This window comes from Mauremys reevesii, linkage group 15 (genome assembly GCF_016161935.1).
Source record: "Mauremys reevesii isolate NIE-2019 linkage group 15, ASM1616193v1, whole genome shotgun sequence".
Taxonomy (NCBI): domain Eukaryota; kingdom Metazoa; phylum Chordata; order Testudines; family Geoemydidae; genus Mauremys; species Mauremys reevesii.
The window spans coordinates 17,415,573-17,436,536 of NC_052637.1; the positions used below are offsets into that span (position 1 = coordinate 17,415,573).

Below are 20,964 nucleotides of genomic sequence, written 5' to 3' on the forward strand. Positions count from 1 at the left end.
AAGGTCCCTTCCAGTCCCAGGAGATTGGTATGTCTCCAATTATTTCTCTCTACGGCCCTTCCAGTTCTATGATTCTATGCTTCAACCACCATTCCAGAGGACAGATGTCCATGCTATGATGGGTTCTGCTTGATAACAATCCAAAGAAGTGTGGACTGACACATGCTCATTTTCCTCATGAGAGTCAGATGCCACCAGCAGAAGGTTGATTTTCTTTTTTGGTGGTTCAAGTTCTGTTGTTCTTTCAAGACTTCTGAAAGCATGCTCCACACCTTGTCCCTCTCAGATTTTGGAAAGCACTTCAGATTCTTAAACCTTGGGTCAAGTGCTGTAGCTAGCTTTAGAAATCTCACATTGGTATCTTCTTTACATTTTGTTAGCTCTGCAGTGAAAATGTTCTTAAAATGAACACTGTGCTGAGTCATCATCCAAGACTGCTATAACCTGAAATATATGGCAGAATGCAGGTAAAACACAGAGCAGGAGGCACACAATTCACCCCCAAGGAATTCAGTCACAAATTTAATTAATAAATTATTTTTAATGAGTGTCATCAGCATGCAAGCATGTCCTCCGGAATGGTGACCCAAGTATGAAGGGGCATACGAATGTTTAGCATATCTGGCATGTAAATACCTTGCAACACCAGGTACAAAAGTGTCATGAGAGGGCCTCTTCTCACTTTCAGGTAACATTGTAAATAAGAAGTGGGCAGCACTATCTCCCATAAATGTAACTGAATTTATTTTTCTTAGTGATTGACTGAAGAAGAAGTAGGACTGAGTGGACTTGTGGGCTCTGAAATTTTACATTGTTTTGTTTTTTAGTGCAGTTATGTAACAAAAAAATCTACATTTGTAAATTGCACTTTAAAAATAAAGAGATTGCACTATGGTACTTGGTATTCTGTTTAACAGTGCAATTAAAACTATGATTAATTTTTTAAATCATGATTAATTTTTTGAGTTAATCGCATGAGTTAAACTGTGATTAATTGACAGCCCTAATTATGAGCTTGTCTTACATATTCCTCTTAATTATCCTGTCCCCTTAGGTTCTCTAGTGCTTGTAGTAATTTCCTCCATCCTGATCCTCACCTCCCCCTATAACAACATCCAGCAAATGTAATGAAATGCATTCATTTTCAGTGAGCCCCACATGAAGGCTCACATAGGTGCTTCATCTACATTTTCTTGTCCCTGAGAGAGCTATTCATCAGAACTGACAGTATCTCCATGTGGTCTCCTGAGTATTTGTCTGTCTGGCAGTTCAGCTTACCAAACCAATTGTGCAGAGCACCCTCTTGATCCTGACTAACCTCAGATTGAAGTGGACAATGGCTGCAAGTATATGCCCATGGTTGAGACACAGACCCTGAAGAGAGATACATCACTTCTCCTCGCCTTCCTTTATAGTAACCCTCTTTACTGATTTCGTGTATTATGACGAATCCGGCATATGGTATATTTGTATTTGAAACAAAATAATAAAAAATTATAATGATAAAAATATATATGTAAAGGTTAAAGAAGAAAAAGAAAACAGGAAAGGATAAAAGCTATAGAAAAGGGCTAACAAGAAGAAGTTAAAATATAAAACAAAGGCAAATACCAATAGATGTTAAAACATTTTCTCTTGTCCATCCCTGTCTCCTTCCTCGGATTGTGTGTTGCCTTTTAGATTGTAAACATTAGTGAGTAGGACTCAGACTTTTTGATATGGCTGCAAAGTGGTAAATTACAAATATTAATAACTGATTTTAATCTAGCTAGCAGTTATTTTTGCAATGTTTCATTCTAGCTGTGTAAATATTCTGTTTACCATTTATTTTTAATCTGATTTCTGTCTCATCCTCTTCATCACCTAAAGAGACCCTGAACTAGTGGTGGTAACTGTTAGCTCATTGTCAAATGCTGTTAAGCTACCTTGGAGAGGGCTGGCGCTGAAACACTTTTGGAGGCTGCAATAGACTTGTCTGCCACCAAAGAGCCATGTCCCTGCAGCATACAGATTGCTGGCAGGAAAAGGAGAAGGCACAGAAAAGCAAATGCTGGCTTCCAAGAGGCTATATCACAATTAGTTGTTATGATACTGAGTGATGAGGTAGCATCCCATCTTACTGACTGAAATAACATCATGTAGTGATACACTATCAAAGCACAAAGATGCAACATTGTTGTGAATTCTGAAATTAATGTGGGACTCTTTTGTCATCCTGCAGATGAAGGACAAACTTATGGTAAATCAGGATTGCCCCATAACACATTAGATGCAGGATGACTCTATTTGAAAGCTTTCAGTAAGAGACTATTTAATCTAGGATCCCATGAACCAAGCAAGTCCCAGACATCTGAGAAGCAGTGAAGTGCGAGCGCTCAGAACAGCTGTATCAGGTGATCAACTGGTGTAAATCATGGTACTTCCATTGTCTTCCATGAACTGGGACTCCTACAGCACTTGCCTTCAATGTCCATGCCAGTGATGACTGCCAGTGTTAGTGAATATCCATATCCGACTGCCCATATCTAAGAACATAAGAACGGCCCGTCTAGCCCAGTATCCTGTCTACCGACAGTGGCCAATGCCAGGTGCCCCAGAGGGAGTGAACCTAACAGGAAATGATCAAGTGATCTCTCTCCTGCCATCCATCTCCACCCTCTGACAAACAGAGGCTAGGCACACCATTCCTTACCCTTATCTGATCGGCTTAGGGACAGCTGAAAGGTTAATCACTGTTATTGTTTATTATATTTTTTTTAACAAGAAGATTTTAGTTTTACTATTTTTTTTGCATTTTTTTCAACATCTGTTCAGAGACCACTTGCCCACTGAAAGTTTGTCTGTTGGTCTCTGTGGTGACATGAAAAGAGGTCTAGAATTTGTCCTGTGTGTAGTCCAACCAGACATGATGATCATGCCATTGCTGTTTATGATCAGATGAAAACAGGTTTGTGAGTGCCTGCGTAAGAGTATGTGTTTGTATGCATATGAGGGTACATGTGCTGAGGATGTTTAGAGAGAGAAATATCCTTGTTGGCATCTGGATAACCCAGGCATGTTCTTGTGCCTGCAATTTTCTCATCTTGAGGATCTATAGTTATCCCATTGTCTTCTTACAGATATAGTGGATGTGTGAGGATTCAGAACAAACTGCAGTCACCACCTTATTAAAGCCAATAACAGCGCAGGCATAGTCATGGAGATTCTTTTGTATATCAAATCTGTGCAGTGAGAAAGCGAATTGAAAATATGGCTTTAGCTCCAGCTATGTCCCAACTATATACCCGTTAGCCTAGAAAAAGGGGACAGATGCTCAGAGGGGACAGTGACTCTGCTACTGATCACTTTTCTGTGGAGTGAAACTAGAGGCTGCTTCCCAGTGAGATCCCAACCCCACACTCCTCAACCTCCCTTCCCACAAACACATCTGAAAGTTATTAGGGTCAAATAGTCTTCTTCCCTTCCACTTCTGTTGGCTATATTCTCCTGGCACCTCCTCTGGGCTGTTCCAGCCAACACATCCAAGTTAGTTATATCCCCACTAATATCCCCTTCACACAAACACCTTTCTTCCCACATCTGTATGAATACAAATTACCCTCTTCCCATTTCCCTCCCAAGTTCCTTTCCTCTTAGTGGGAGTCCTAGTCCCTCATATGACACCAGCACTGATTCCACTAGTGAATACTGTTACCCATTCAGAGAAATCCCTGACAATTTTCTGTTCCTATTACTGGCCTTGGGGCTAGTAAGTCCCAGATGTCCAACAGAAATATTTACAGAGTTAGAAAAGAATGAAGCTACACATCACTGTTCAGTTCTTCATTGCTGATCCACTTTCATCTGCCCTCAAGCTTTGAGTATGTCAGTCCAAGGAAATAATAACCAGCTCTTGTGTGGTTAGAGAGAAATTCCTGGAATAAAAGGAAAAAGCAAATTGGAGGCACACCGAGACATATTTCCCTCCACCACAGACAATTCCACCTAGTTCATTTCAGAGTGACTCTGAATATGAAACATGAAATGGGTAAGTTGACAAAGGGACATGAGCTGCTATCACTGTGGCCAGAGAGGCCGCATATGGTCCCAGTGCCCCAGGCTCAAGGACAGACAGAGCCGACTGACCCCCCACACCGGGTTAACTTGGTAGAGGCCCAGACGGACAAGAGGCAGGCTTCCCAGGGCTGGCAGCTTATCAACTGCTCAGGAGAGAGGCGGTCCCCAGGTCGGCTCCTCTGGGGGGGTTGGATGCCCCGGACTCAAGGTTCTCGGTTTACAGGGTGGGCTGTCCCTGTGGAGCGAGTGTCTTGTTCCCCTGGAGGTGGATGGGAGGAAAGTCTATGGATACTGGGACACGGGCGCTGAGGTGACGCTGGCCCGGCCCGAGGTGGTGGCCCCAGATCAGGTGATGCCCAACACCTTCCTGACCCTGATGGGGGTGGGCGGGACCCCATTCAAGGTGCCCATGGCGATGGTGCATCTGAAATGGGGGGACAAGGAGGGCCCCAAGGAGGTGGGGGTGCACCACCATTTGCCCACCGAGGTGTTGATGGGGTGGGGATCTAGAGGACTGGCCAGCAACCCCCGGAACGCCTTAGTCGTGACCCAGAGCTGGCGAGGGACACTACGTCCTGACCTTGGGGAGGATGTCACCCCAGAGGCACAGAACCCTACCCTGGTGGGGCGGAAACACCCAAAGGCAAGGCTCAGGGGAGGCTGTGGCTTCTGACCCAACCCTTCCCCAGCCGACGAGTTCCAGGCCAAGTTGCAGAAAGATCCCTCCTTGCGGAGACCAAGGGACCTGGCTGACCTCAGTGTGGTACAGTCCATGAGGAGAGGTTTCAAGGAGAGGTTCCTGTGGGAGAAGGTGTTACTGTACTGAGAATGGGCTCCCAGGGAAGTAGAGGCATGGGGGATCAGGAGGCAGCTGGTGGTTCCTCAGAAGTTTTGCCACAAGCTATTGTACCTGGCCCATGACATCCCTCTCGCAGGGCACCAGGGAATCCGGCACACCCGGCAGAGGCTGCTACAGAACTTTTACTGGCCTGGGGTCTTTACCCATGTCCGACAGTATTGCCAGTCCTGTGACTCCCTGCCAGAGGGTGGGGAAGGCCCGGGACAAAGGGCCTTTACCCATCATAGAAGAACCTTTCCAGAAGGTGGCCATGGACATAGTGGGACCTCTCAGCAAGACGACCTGGTCGGGGAAGAAATACATTCTGGTGGTGGTAGATTTCGCCGAGGCGGTGGCCTTGTCCTCTATCAAAGCAGACACTGTGGCAGATGCGCTGCTGACCATTTTCAGCAGAGTGGGGTTCCCCAAGGAAGTCTTAACGGACCAGGGGTCCAACTTCATGTCGTCCCTGCTCCGGTGCTTGTGGGAGAAATGCGGGGGGTCCGGCACAACTGGGCCTCAGCGTATCACCCCGAGTCCAACGGGCTGGTGGCAAGGTTCAACGGGACGCTAAAGATGATGCTAAAAACATTTATGAACCAGCACCCGCAGGACTGGGACAAGTACTTACCTCACCTGCTGTTCGCATACAGGAATGTACCGGGTTTTTGCACTTTGAACTGTTGTATGGCAGGCGGGTAAGGGGGCCCCTAGACCTGATGAGAGACAAATGGGAGGGGAAGGCGGTGGAGTATGTCCTGACCTTCCGGGAAAGACTTGCCGAGCTCATGGGCCTGGCCAGGGAGAATCTGGCCCGAGCCCAGAGGCAGCAGAAGGTCTGGTATGACCGCACGGCGCAGGCCCGCGCCTTCGCCACCAGGGATCAGGTGATGGTTCTCATCCCCGTGAGCAAGAACAAATGCCAGGCTGCATGGGAAGGGCCCTTCAAGGTTGTCAAGCAACTAAATGAGGTAAACTATGTGGTGGAGCTGTCGAACCGGGCGCACCACTGCCGGGTGTACCATGTGAATATGGTGAAGCCATATTATGACAGGGGAACTGTGGTGTTGGCCGTGTGTGGACATTGGGAGGAGCAGGGAGATGACCCTTTAGTGGATCTATTCCCTGGGACAAAAGTTGGTTCCCCCTGGAAGCAATTCCCCTCTCTGATCAGCTGACCTTGGCCCAGCACGCTGAGATCAGCAGGGTGCTGCATCTGTACCGACAGCTGTTTTCCAACCAGCCTGGACGCACTAATTTGACTGTCCACCGGGTGGAGACCGGGTCACATCCTCCTATAAGATGCTCCCCTTTCTGAGTCACCACGAAAACTGCTCAAGACCTGGAAAGAGAGGTCAGGGACATGCTGGATTTGGGGGAGATCCAGCCGTCTTCCAGCCTTTGGGCCTCACCAGCGGTGCTGGTCCCCAAAAGGGATGGGTCGATCCGGTTCTGTGTGGACTATCGAAAGCTCAATGCCATCACTGTATCCGATGCCCAGGCCTGACGAGCTCCTAGACAACTGGGAGGCGCTCGATACCTCACCACCATGGCTCTTACCAAGGGCTACTGGCAAGTGCCGCTGGATGCAGCTGCAGGCTAAAATCGGCCTTTATCACCCCCTGGGGCTGTATGAGATGCTGACCCTGCCTTTCGGCCTCAAGGGTGCGCCGGCCACCTTCCAGCACCTGGTGGGTCAGCTACTGAGGGGGATGGAGAGTTTGCCGTGGCGTATATTGACGACGTATGTGTCTTTAGCCACACCTGGGGTGACCACGTGTCCCAGGTTAAACAAGTGCTGGACCAACTCCGAGAGGCTGGGTAAAGTGCAAGGTGGGGCTGGCTGAAGTATCTTATCTGGGCCATTGGGTGGGGAGCGGCTGCCTAAAGCGAGAACCAGCCAAAGTGGAGGTGATCAGAGACTGGCCCGCTCCCCAAACCAAAAAGAAAGTCCAAGCCTTTATTGGGATGGCGGGGTACTATTGAAGGTTCGTGCCCCACTTTAGCGCCATAGCCGGCCCCATCACTGATCTGTGCAAGAAGGGGAAGCCAGACATGGTGGTTTGGACAGAGGAGTGCCAGGAGGTTCTCTGGGCGCTGAAGGAGGCTCTGGTTAGTGGCCCAGTTCTGGCAAACCCAGACTTTGACAAGCCCTTTACTGGGGGCAGTGTTAATGCAGGAGGATAAAAAGAGGGAGAGACACCCCATCGTGTACCTGAGGAAGAAGTTGCTACCCCGGGAGCAGAACTACGTGGCCATCGAGAAGGAATGCCTGGCCATGGTGTGGGCCCTTAAGAAACTAGAGCCATATCTCTTTGGGCGACACTTCACCGTGTACACCGACCACTCTCCCCTAACCTGGCTGCACCAGATGAAAGGAGCCAATGCCAAGCTCCTGAGGTGGAGCCTGCTCCTGCAGGATTATGACATGGCCGTAGTCCATGTGACGGGAAGTGCCTGCCAACCTGATAGCAGACGCGTTGGCCCGGAGAGGGAGCGGGGGCAAACTTCCCCAGGTCACTGGGCAGTTCAGTCTCGAAGGGGGGAGAGCTGTGATACAGTAGGGACTGTCTGTGTGGGGGATGGGAAAGCCGGGGATGACTTTAGGTGAAGGACAGGACCTGAGCCTGTAACCTGAGCCAGGCAGGGAGGAGGTGGGGGTTCGACACCTTTGCCTGGGAAGCTGGACAAAAGAAGAGAGCCTGCTGGAAGGAGTTAGTTCAATTTCGGTTTTGGGCTGGGGGGAGGAATTCAGGGAATTCCAAGCTGGGAACTAAGCTTCCTGAACCCCCAGAAAGACTTGATTGAGGGGTCCTGGTTGTGCCTACAAGCTCTGCTGTAGACTGCGTTCCTGTTGTCCAATAAACCTTTTGTTTTACTGGCTGGCTGAGAGTCACTGGGAGTCCCAGGAAGAGGGGTGCAGGGGCTGATTCCCCCTGGCTGGAGCTGCACAACCCCTTGGTCACGCTCCCCCGGCCGGAACCCCGCAACCCTGCAGCACCGCTCTCCTGGCGGGAACCCCGGATACCCACGGTCCCACTGCCCCCGGCCTACGCGGCCATTCTGGTGGCCCCGCTAACCGGGCTAGAGCCCCGCAACCCCGCAGCCGCGCTCTCCCGGCCCGGAACCCCGCAACCCCGCGGTTGCGCTCCCCCGGTCAGCGGTCCGCATCACCGCAGCCCCGCTCTGCCAGCCAGAGTCCCGCAACCTCGCGGTCCCGCCACCCCAGCCAGAGCCCCATATTCCCTGCTCCCTGGTGCTCAGCTGGCACTAGGGGAATATTGGCCAACCCAGGTTCTAGTCCCCAGGTCTTTACACCTGGATAGTTAATTACAATTTCATTATAGCCAAGAGCTCCACAGATCTCAACTATGGTCTGGACGGCTTCTGGAAGTTCTGGGTTTTAGGCAGCTAATCCTGCTCAGAGCCAGGGCAGATGAGGACTGTGGGGGAAATCCCTTCCCTTCTGGTACATGTTGGGCAGCAGAGAGGCTTGTTACCTCCTCCCCACTGCCCCGTGGCACTGTCACTGCATCCCTCTCACTCACTCACCGTCTGGTTTATTTCTCCTGTTCCCAGGCCAAGCTATGACGATGGGGAAGCACTCACAGGTGAGAAGCACTGGTGAGACCCCAAACACATACCCTGGCCTCTCTGATTCACATCCTCCTGCAGGCTTTGTCCCCGATCATTTCTTGTTTCTCTAGACGAGACATTTTCGCAAATGTCAGAATGCCTTGGTGCTCAACAGCATGAAACAACCCTTTCTCCTCCCCAAAGTGCTTTAATGCCCGTTCTCTCTCCCAGTCTCACTCCTGCCAGGCATTACAGACCTGTCTCTCTTCCCATTGCACAGATTGGGATGCTGAGGTACAGAGAGAGGAAATGACCTACCCCAGGCAGGGGCGGCTCTAGGCACCAGCGGGCCAAGCGCCCGCTTGGGGCGGCATTCTGGGGAGGGCGGCATTTGGCTCCGGTGGAGCTCCCGCCGGCATGCCTGCGGCAGGTCCACCGGAGCCCGGGACGAGCGGACCTGCCGCAGTCATGCCTGCGGCGGGTCCCGTCTTCCCGCGGCTCCGGTTGAGCTCCCGCAGGCATGACTGTGGCAGGTCCGCTCGTCCCAGGCTCCGGTGGACCTGCCGCAGGCATGCCGGCGGGAGCTCCACCGGAGCCAAATGCCGCCCTCCCCAGGATGCCGGAGCCGCGGGAAGAGGGGACCCGCCGCGGGACTGGGGAAGGGCGGCGCAGCGCTCCGCGCTGCTTGGGGCAGCCTACTTTGTAGAGCCGCCCCTGACCCCAGGTCACATGGCAAAGCAATGGCAGAGCTAGAGAGAAAAGCCAACAGCTCTCACTCTCACTGACATCAGCAGACAACAAGCCCCCCAGAAGGAGGGACAGAGCCCAGCAATTGGGTGGGGGGGGGGAATTTTCATAGACACAGTTTTCTGTTAGAAAATCACATGAACATTAAACAAGTTTGGTTTGTGGAATCATGAAACAATTGGGATGAAAATTCTTTGCAAAAATATTCTGTTTTCCAAATCAAAAGCATCTCCCGTTTGTGGCATCCTGTTAAACTCTCTCTTCGCACACAAAGAGGAGACACTTTGATTTAGAAACGAGATAAGATGCTCCCCTTAATGATTTAAAGATAATAAAATACCAATAAAATTGACTCTTTCAGCCTTTACACAGCAGACCCCACTGATGGCATCTAACTGGGGCCGTTTGGGGCCAGGTCACCTAATCAAACATTCTGATACCCAGGGGAATGGGAAAGTGCTAGCCTGCAGTGCCATCTCGAGGCCACAGGAGAAATCGCCAACTGCTGCACCTGCGTGCACTGGTGGTTTGGTTAACATGGAAAGCTGCATAATGCAATATTGGGAAAACAGGGGTCTGCTGAACTACATCATAATCTGCAATGACTCAACCCGATAGGACACCTCCTATGCTGCATTGCTACTAGTGACCTTCTCATATGGGTCCCCACAGCTCCGCAGCCTCCCCCCACCAGGAGGCAGGTGTGAGAGGCTTTTTATCCCCAACCGACAGAGGGAGAAACGAAGGCTGAGAAAGGCGAAGGGCCTTGTCTTACATCTCAGGTGTCCTGACTTTCAAATTAACCATCAGTCTGGAGTTTCACACACTGAATGATCAGAACAAAGTGACCTCGAATGAGCTACAGACCAACCGCCATTCAGAGTGATTATTCAGCAAGTGTTGTAGAAGCACCAGAACATCCGAGTGAACCAGGAACGGCTCAGAGACAGTCTATGTCGCGAAGGCAGGAGAACAATTCACCAAGCAGATGATTGGTTCTGGCTTATTTGCTGGGCCTTAAAAGAGAATAACAAAGTCCTGAGTCTCCTCCCTTCACTAGATCCCCTGCTCCGTCAATCAGCATTGAGACTCTGGCAGAGGCTGAGGGTTCCCCAGATGGCCCAGGGATGGCTCAAGTCACCAGTGAGGATCGCTCTCAGAGCAGTCTTCCTGTCCCATCTCTTTGGGATGGCCTCCCTCCACGAGGGCTAAAGAGCAGCCCCCTCCTTGCCAGTGGAGGGAGGGAAGTAGGAAAAAGAGAAACCAAAAATGATGAACCCCAATGTCCCCCTGACTCTAATGAACAAAGGCCTAGGTGGTAAAAAAAATTCTCCCACCTTAACCTAGTGTTTTCCATGCCTTGAATTTGGCCAGCACCAGGTGGGTCAGGCTGGCTAGGTACCAAACCTCTCTGGGGCTCTTACCTTCTCCACAGGGATGTCTGTCTTCTCACTAAATTAGCAGTGGGAACGGGGAAAACTCCAACGAGTCTCCTCCTCGTGCTCACAGACATGACCCAGAATTCTCTCTCAGTCCTCAGGGAGAGACCTAAAGAAGGAGACTCTCTGCAGCAAAGCCACGGGGGTCTCTGACATCGTCCCAGCCCTGCAGCCTGTCCTACCTGGCCGTTGTCATGGACTCTCTGTGAGATCACCGCCTCCCAACCTCCTTTGACCAATCAGCTGAGGTGCTGCAAAAGGCCCTTGTGATGTCACTGCCACACTCACCCCTGCCCTGCAAGGCTAATGTCCGGCCCCTGGCCAGCCCCTTTGCATGTTTGAGCTGCTCCCCGTGTGTCACCCCCACGCACTCAGGGTCAGTGCTGGAGATCAAGCAGGCAACACATGGCAACCTCAGAGGCTCTCAAAGTGCCACACTCAGTTTTGCAGAGATTTGGAGACTAAGGCCAGAAGAGCCGGTCAGATCATCTCATCTGACCCCTTTGCACATCACAGGCCTCCTGTATGGCGCAGTAGCAAGTTTTGGACCAAAGCAGACTCCAGAAAGGCACCTCATGAAGGGATGGAGAAAGCACCACTTCCCTTGGTAGTCTGGAGGAAATTGATGCTGTGCGGGGCAGGGAATTGACTCTAGGGCCATACTTGTGAGTCTATATCATAACATACACGCACAGCAGCACTGCACAAAGTTTGTACATGCCACCTTAACTCTGATGGTTCCTAACGTTTAAAGGCCTGGTCTCCATGGTGTTCTTCGTGCTTGTAGAACTAGTTTGGGGAGAGATGCACTAATTTATTTGTTATAATGAGGGGGGCCCCCAGGGTGCAACCTGGAGCTGGGATACCGCTGAGCCCTCTGTCTCCCCAGCCTGGGCTGCCTCTCACAGTGCTGCTGGGAGAAGATGCAGATCGCTCCCGGCCCTGCACTCACACAAACCTTTACACAGGCAGGGACACACCCAGCTGCAGGTACTATGAAGCTTCTCCCCAGCTCCCAGCCTAGGTCCCTGGCGCTGCAGCGTCTTGCCCTGGCCAAAAGCCTGACGGTATCAGTTTATACCCCAGTCTGCCCCTTTCTCCAAGTGGAGAGGACCATGCACCAGTCTCTGGTCCTGAGCAGGTTCCCAAGCACATCTAGCAAAACACAAGGTTTTAGGGGGAAATATAACACACATTTATTAACTACACAAAGATAGGCTTCAAGTGATTATGAGCAATGAGCATACAGCTCAATGCAGATTACTCAAGAACTCCGGGAAGTTCTGACAGCTGAGCCTGCTGCTCTGCTCCAGCAGCCAGGAGCAAATCAGTGCCGTGGAATGCTGCTCCCTCCCACACTGCGAACACAGAGCAGGGTGGCAGGAACTTCCTTACATTGGGGGGGCCATGGAGTCCAAACTGTGACGCCCCCATGATACCCCTTTCCTCGAGGAGGCTCTTACCTTCTAAACAGGGATGGCTGTTTTCTAGTAAAATCACTAAAAGGGAAGAAGAAAACTCAAAAGAGGTTCCTCCTGGCGCTCACTTACGTGAACCCGAATACTCTCTCACTGTCCTCAAAGAGAGATCTCAAGAAGGAGACTTGCTGAGGCAAAGCCACAGGGGTCTCTGAGGTTTCCCTGGCCCCTCGCCCCTGTCCTGCCTGGCTGATGTCAGCATCTCTCTGTGAGGTCACCACCTCCCCACAACCTTTGACCAATAATCTGAGGTCCTGCAAAAGGCCTTTGTGATGGCACTGACACACCCCTCCCTTGCTGTGCTAATGTCCTGCCCCTGGCCAGGCACTTCGGAAGTTTGAGCTACTCCCTGTGGATCACCCACTCAAGGAGCGTTCGTTCTAGGAAGCAAGCCGGCTAGACAATAAAACATCAGACGCTGCTCCCAATGCTACACTCAGGGTATGTCTACACTACAAGAGTAGTTCGATTCAACTTAACTCAAATTTGTGGAATCGACCTTAGATTAGAAGAGCCCAGCGGGAAGCGCTGTGCATCTGGGAGGCTTTGAAAGCTAGGTTCCTCAGCGAGCAGCGTGACCTGTGACTATTCAGTTTCTTTACAGAGAAGCTGAACCTGCCCCTGTTTCTTTACCCAGTTACTGTTGACTATCCTCTGCAGTTACATACCCCGTTCACCCCGTTTCCCCCCTTCCAACACACGTGTAAAAATAAAATACATGTTCCATTGTTACTTAACAAACGTTTCTTTATTAATGACTTTGCATTAAAGGGTTGAAACTGGGACACAGACTGTGCTGGGTAGGGTGTGTAGTGATGTAAAGACCGCTTCTAAACTCGAGGAATGACAGGCTCCTGCTCCTAGAGCGGTCTGCAGTGCCGGACTGGTTGTTTCAACGGAGCCTGCCATCCCTCCTTTTTGGGACTCTGTGTGCGGGGGCTATGTGACCTTGTGGCAGGGGAGGACGGTTACAGATTCCCCTGCTGCGTGGCTCTGTGGTCCAGGACAAGGACCACTACATAAGATCTGTAACCGCCCTCCCCCGCTACAAAGTGACGTACTCCCCACCCACACAGAACATGGAAACCACCTCCCATACCGACCAGGGTGCATACTGACTGCACTCTGTGTGTGATCCTGCCCCCGTGTCTGTACCCTAGTAAAGGTGACTGTCCTATGCAATTACCAACCCCCTTCCCCACCCACCCCTTCAAACACAGTCTTCTGTACAAAAACATGACGGAAACAGTAATTAACAGCAAAGTATTTTTAATAATCAACTAGACAGTTAGGGGATGAAACTGGGATTGGGGCTTCGGTGAGTCAGGAAGGGAAGGACTTCTCAAAATTTAGGGAATGAGAGCTTTTGGGTAATTAAGCATTCTGCTGGGGTGAAGTGACAGATGGTGCTGGGGTTGCCTCTCGCACTGAGGTTGCCTCTCCGGGGGAGGGAACTCCAGTTTCTAGGAAAAGGCAGGTGTTAGTAATGGGAGATTCGATTATTAGAAATGTAGATAGCTGGGTCTGTGATGACCGGGAGAACCGTATGGTGACTTGCCTGCCTGGTGCGAAGGTTGCGGATCTCTCGAGGCATCTAGATAGACTTATGTGTAGTGCTGGGGAGGAGCCGGTGGTCGTGGTACATGTAGGTACCAATGACATAGGGAAGGGTAGGAGAGATGTCCTGGAAGCCAAATTTAGGCTGCTAGGGAAGAGACTGAAATCCAGGACCTCTATGGTGGCATTTTCAGAAATGCTCCCAGTTCCACGCGCAGGGCCAGGTAGGCAGGCAGAGCTTCAGAGTCTCAATGCGTGGATGAGACGATGGTGTAGAGAGGAGGGGTTCACGTTCATTAGGAACTGGGAAACTTCTGGGATGGGAGGAGCCTATACAGGAGAGATGGGCTCCACCTAAACCAAAGTGGAACCAGATTGCTGGCGCTAAACATTAAAAGGTTGTAGAGCAGTTTTTAAACTAGGTGATGGGGAAAGCCGACTGCTGCAGAGAAGCGTGTGGATCGGACACAGACTTCTCTTAGGGAGAGTCTGATGATAGAGAATCTCCAGGTTATAGTCAGGAGCAGAGGAATGAGAAATATAATGTAAGGGCTGGATCAGATGATGAACAGTCACATAAAAAAGAATCTGGCACATCAGAAAAAGGCAGGCTAATAAACAGGGACAAGTTTTTAAAGTGCTTGTACACAAATGCCAGAAGTCTAAATAATAAGATGGGTGAACTAGAGTGCCTTGTGATAAAGGAGGATATTGATATAATAGGCATCACAGAAACCTGGTGGACTGAGAGCAATCAATGGGACACAATCATTCCGGGGTACAAAATATATCGGAAGGACAGAACAGGCCGTGCAGGGGGAGGAGTGGCACTATATGTTAAAGAAAGTGTAGATTCAAATGAAGTAAAAATCTTAAGCGAATCCACAGGTTCCATAGAGTCTCTATGGATAGAAATTTCATGCTCTAGTAAAAATATAACATTAGGGATCTATTATCGACCACCTGACCAGGACAGTAATAGTGATGATGAAATGCTAAGGGAAATTAGAGAGGCTATCAAAATTAAGAACCCAATAATAGTGGGGGATTTCAATTATCCCCATATTGACTGGGAACATTTCACTTCAGGACGAAATGCAGAGATAAAATTTCTCGATACTTTAAATGACTGCTTCATGGAGCAGCTGGTACGGGAACCCACAAGGGGCGAGGCGACTCTAGATTTAATCCTGAGTGGAGTGCAGGAGCTGGTCCAAGAGGTAACTATAGCAGGACCGCTTGGAAATAGTGACCATAATACAATAGCATTCAACATCCCTGTGGTGGGAAGAACATCCCAACTGCCCAACACTGTGGCCTTTAATTTCAAAAGGGGGAACTATACAAAAATGAGGGGGTTAGTTAGACAAAAGTTAAAAGGTACATTGACTAAAGTGAAATCCCTGCAAGTTGCGTGGGCGCTTTTTAAAGACACCATAATAGAGGCCCAACTTCAATGTATACCCCAAATTAAGAAAAACTGTAAAAGAACTAAAAAAGAGCCACCGTGGCTTAACCACCATGTAAAAGAAGCAATGAAAGATAAAAAGACTTCCTTTAAAAAGTGGAAGTCAAATCCTAGTGAGGCAAATAGAAAGGAGCACAAACGCTGCCAACTTAAGTGCAAGAGTGTAATAAGAAAAGCCAAAGAGGAGTTTGAAGAACGGCTAGCCAAAAACTCCAAAGGTAATAACAAAATATTTTTTAAGTACATCAGAAGCAGGAAGCCTGCTAAACAACCAGTGGGGCCCCTTGACAATGAAAATACAAAAGGAGCGCTTAAAGATGATAAAGTCATTGCGGAGAAACTAAATGGATTCTTTGCCTCAGTCTTCACGGCTGAGGATGTTAGGGAGATTCCCAAACCTGAGCTGGCTTTTGTAGGTGACAAATCTGAGGAACTGTCACAGATTGAAGTGTCAGTAGAGGAGGTTTTGGAATTAATTGATAAACTCAACATTAACAAGTCACCGGGACCAGATGGCATTCACCCAAGAGTTCTGAAAGAACTCAAATGTGAAGTTGTGGAACTATTAACCAAGGTTTGTAACCTGTCCTTTAAATCGGCTTCGGTACCCAATGACTGGAAGTTAGCTAATGTAACGCCAATATTTAAAAAGGGCTCTAGGGGTGATCCCGGCAATTACAGACCGGTAAGTCTAACGTCGGTACCGGGCAAATTAGTTGAAACAATAGTAAAGAATAAAATTGTCAGACACATAGAAAAACATAAACTCTTGAGCAATAGTCAACATGGTTTCTGTAAAGGGAAATCGTGTCTTACTAATCTATTAGAGTTCTTTGAAGGGGTCAACAAACATGTGGACAAGGGGGATCCGGTGGACATAGTGTACTTAGATTTCCAGAAAGCCTTTGACAAGGTCCCTCACCAAAGGCTCTTACGTAAATTAAGCTGTCATGGGATAAAAGGAAAGGTCCTTTCATGGATTGAGAACTGGTTAAAGGACAGGGAACAAAGGGTAGGAATTAATGGTAAATTCTCAGAATGGAGAGGGGTAACTAGTGGTGTTCCCAAGGGTCAGTCCTAGGACCAATCCTATTCAATTTATTCATAAATGATCTGGAGAAAGGGTAAACAGTGAGGTGGCAAAGTTTGCAGATGATACTAAACTACTCAAGATAGTTAAGACTAAAGCAGATTGTGAAGAACTTCAAAAGATCTCACAAAACTAAGTGATTGGGCAACAAAATGGCAAATGAAATTTAATGTGGATAAATGTAAAGTAATGCACATTGGAAAAAATAACCCCAACTATACATACAACATGATGGGGGCTAATTTAGCTACAACGAGTCAGGAAAAAGATCTTGGAGTTATCGTGGATAGTTCTCTGAAGATGTCCCTGCAGTGTGCAGAGGCGGTCAAAAAAGCAAACAGGATGTTAGGAATCATTAAAAAGGGGATAGAGAATAAGACTGAGAATATATTATTGCCCTTATATAAATCCATGGTACGCCCGCATCTCGAATACTGTGTACAGATGTGGTCTCCTCACCTCAAAAAAGATATTCTAGCACTAGAAAAGGTTCAGAAAAGGGCAACTAAAATGATTAGGGGTTTAGAGAAGGTCCCATATGAGGAAAGATTAAAGAGGCTAGGACTCTTCAGTTTGGAAAAGACAAGACTAAGGGGGAACATGATAGAGGTATATAAAATCATGAGTGATGTTGAGAAAGTGGATAAGGAAAAGTTATTTACTTATTCACATAATACAAAAACTAGGGGTCACCAAATGAAATTAATAGGCAGCAGGTTTAAAACAAATAAAAGGAAGTTCTTCTTCACACAGCGCACAGTCAACTTGTGGAACTCCTTACCTGAGGAGGTTGTGAAGGCTAGGACTATAACTATGTTTAAAAGGGGACTGGATAAATTCATGGTGGCTAAGTCCATAAATGGCTATTAGCTAGGATGGGTAAGAATGGTGTCCCTAACCTCTGTTCGTCAGAGGATGGAGATGGATGGCAGGAGAGAGATCATTTGATCATTGCCTGTTAGGTTCACTCCCTCAGGGGCACCTGGCATTGGCCACTGTCGGTAGACAGATACTGGGCTAGATGGACCTTTGGTCTGACCCGGTACGGCCTTTCTTATGTTCTTATGTTCTTATGTTCTTATGACAGTTTTCACGGCCCCTGGCGCCCCTCCTTCTTGTTATTTTGGGTGAGGGGGGTATGGGACTTTGTGGTGGGGGAGGGTGTCCGTTTGCTCCCTCATTAGTCCAAGCAGCGTTTGAGTCGCCTGCTTGTCTTCCTCACGCCACCTCTCCTCCCGTTTGCTGTGTGAGCTCTGGTACTGAGAGAGGTTCTCCCTCCACTGGCTCTGCTGGGCCGCCTCGGCTCGGGAGCAGCCCATAAGTTCAGCGAACATCTCGTCCCGTGACTTTTTCTTTCGCTGCCTAATCTGCACCAGCCTCTGTGAGGGGGATGCTGGGGCAGGTCTGGAGACAGTTGCAGCTCTGTGATGGGAAAAAGGGAGTGAATTCCTTGCAAAGATACATTTTTGCGAACAATGAACACAGTCTAGTCTGTCTCTGTGAACAAGACCATGCACAGCACCTATCTCATGCACACTCAGGACAAGTTCGAATTTTCAGCCTTCACTTTCATTGCCTGGGGTCTTGCACTGGAGATCAGACAAGAGGGGCAGGACAGCAGAATCTGTTGAGTAGCCAGGCATGGTAAGCCGTAGACTTTAGGCTGCTTAAAACTTAATGTATAGCAGTGCCCTCCTGCTGCAGGCAATCCGGAAAGCATAAACTCTGCCCCTGTTCCACCCCTTCGCGGCTGTCCCCGGGAAAGATCCCTGTATGCTGCCCCTCTGCAGCCTCCACCACGTGGCTGTAAACCGACGCTTATTGTTATGCAAAGGAAATGTGAAGCATTCCCAATACTAACATTACACTCATTCCCCTAATTAAATGCAGGAGTCGCTGAGCGAGATCACCCTAAGGAGGGTCACTGAGAGAGATAGAGAGCGCATGCTGCGTGAAAGCCAGCACAAACCAGGGGCCTATGCTGCCATGCTCGTGGAGGCAATGCTCCCAGAGTACTTGATGAGAGCCTGGCGCGGAAAAGTGTGCTACCACGGAGCACCCAATAAGGCAGCTCTCCCCAGGAACCTCATGCGTAGGCTTTTCGATTACCTCCAGGAGAGCTTCGTGGAAATGTCCCAAGAGGATTTCTGTTCTATCCCCATATATATTGACCTTCTTTTCACATAGTTAATATTCCTGTTCTTTCAAAAATAAATGTTTACATGTTTATAGCACTTACTGACTGAGCCTTCCCCTGATTCAGAGTCTGGGTTAACGGCCGGGGAGGGTTAGTAGGGGATCTCTGTGAGGGTGATGAAGAGATCCTGGCTGTCGGGGAAATCAGCATTGTAAGCACTGTCACCTGCCTCGTCCTCCACAAACCCTTCCTCATCTTCCCAGTCCGCGAACATCGCCGAGGAACTGCCCGTCGACAGTATCCCATCGTCAGAATCCACGGTCACTGGTGGGGCAGTGGTGGCAGACCCACCGAGAATGGCATGCAGTGCCTCGTAGAAGCAGCATGTCTGGAGCTGGGATCCGGAGCGTCTGTTGGCCGCTTTGATTTTTTGGTAGCCTTGTCTCAGGTCCTTGATTTTCACGCGGCACTGCGTTGTATCCCGGCTGTATCCTCTGAGTGCCATGGCTTTGGAGACCTTCTCGTAGGTCTTTGCATTCCATTTTTTGGAGCGAAGCTCCGAAAGCACAGACTCATCGCCCCACACAGCGCTCAGATCCAAGACTTCCCGGTCAGTCCATGCTGGGGCCCTCTTTCTATTCTGAGATTGCATGGACTCCTCTGCTGGAGAGCTCTACATCGTTGCCAGTGCTGCTGAGCTCGCCACGATGTCCAAACAGGAAATGAGATTCAAACTGGCCAGACAGGAAAATTAATTCAAATTTCCCCGGGGCTTTTCCTGTGTGGCTGGTCAGAGCATCCGAGCTCGGATTGCTGTCCAGAGCGTCAACAGAGTGGTGCACTGTGGGATAGCTCCCGGAGCTACTAGTGTTGAATTCCATCCACACCTAGCCTAATTTGACATGGCCATGTCGAATTTAGCGTTACTCCCCTCATCGGGGAGGAGTACAGAAATCGAACTAAAAGAGACCTCTAGGTCGAACTAAATAGCTTCGTTGTGTGGACGGGTGCAGGGTTAATTCGAATTACCGCTGCTAAATTTGACATAAACTCCTAGTGTAGACCAGGCCTCAATGCCTGGTCTACACTAAGGGTGGGGTGGGTCGAACTAAGGTACGCTACTTCCGCTACGCGAATAGCGTAGCTGAAGTCGAAGTACCTTAGTTCGGGCTACTCACCTGTCCAGACGCCGTGGGATCGAAGTCCATGGCTCCAAGGTCGACTCTGCCACCGCCATTCGCGGTGGTGGAGTTCCGGAGTCGACCGGAGCGCGTGGGGAGTTCGAACTATCGTGTCTTGATTAGACGCGATAGTTCGAACTCCGAGAAGTCGAACTCTCCGCGTCGACCCGCGCGGTAAGTATAGACCTACCCTAATTGTACTTCATACATTTCCAAATTGCATAGTTCACTGGCTTTACATTAATGGTTTCACTTACACACCTAGGTAGTGGAGTCTGAGTTTGATCTGTAACATCAATCCATGTGTATGAATACACAGCTATAGAACCATTTTAATCTAGCTATAGCTAAGCTGCTGCTTGGAATAGGGAGAACCCCCTCCCAAGGGGAACGCCCAGCGTCAGGGACAACTGACTGGTTCGAGGAGACCAACGGGACATGAGCTGCTATCACTGTGGCCAGAGGGGCCGCATACGGTCCCAGTGCCCCAGGCTCAAGGACAGACTGAGCCGACTGACCCCCCACACCAGGTTAACTTGGTAGAGGACCAGCCGGACAAGAGGCAGGCTTCCCAGGCAACCTATGGCCAGGCAACCTATGGCACGTATGCCGAAGGCTACACATTAGCTGGTTTTCAGTGGCACTCACGCTGCCGTTTCCGCGCCACCAATCCCTGGCGTGGGGACCGTGCTACCATGGGGAGGTGCTACCCTTTCTGTGAAAGGGCCCCGGCATTGTTGGAGATTGTGATGGAGTACGAACTGTCTGCACAGTGAATGGGAGGGCAGGGGATGACTTTAGGTGATGGACAGTACCTGGGCCTGTAACCTGAGCTATTGAGCATAATCCCTGGTTCTGCGGATGTTCTCATTTGTGGGCCAGCCCCACAGCCCTGACAGCCTGATTTTCTGAACCTGGCCTCTGGTTATGGGGGCAGGGGCAGTATCTGGCCTTTCCCCTGCTCCAGGGGTTGGGGTAGGGCATGGTGCTGAGAGTGAGGTGCTCGGCCTTGGTTTCTCTCAGTGCTGTGGTCTCTATGTCCGCTCTCCCCTGCCCCCTCCCAGGCACAGTGAGACAGAGCAGTACCTGTGCCAGGGTGTGGGAGTTTGTGGTTATGCGAAGAGGGGGCCCTTCAAGGCTATCCCATGGAGCAGAGCCCCTGCAGTGCTTTGGGCACCTGGTGCAAGCACCTGATGTTAAATAGATGGGCCATGACCTTCGCTGTAATGTACTCCTGCTGCATGGGAACAAGGATCAATCAGAGGCTTGGACACCCACGAGAACAAAGGGTATTAACGGCATCAGGAGCCAGGAAAATTTCTACTCCACCCCCTACCCATCTCTGAGGGAGGGATTCCCCCACCCAACCCCTGAGATCAAATCTTGTCTCCTCTCTA

General features: G+C 49.7%; 1 long non-coding RNA gene across 1 annotated transcript; it reads right to left on the reverse strand.

The window, feature by feature from the left end:
• Positions 1 to 10,088: 10,088 nt before the first annotated feature.
• Positions 10,089 to 10,697, reverse strand: LOC120383267. Its single transcript, XR_005588390.1, has 2 exons — positions 10,642 to 10,697; positions 10,089 to 10,233 (listed from the first exon to the last, which is right to left on the reverse strand). It is a non-coding gene; the product is annotated as an uncharacterized LOC120383267 (long non-coding RNA).
• Between the last annotated feature and the right edge of the window lie 10,267 nt (positions 10,698 to 20,964).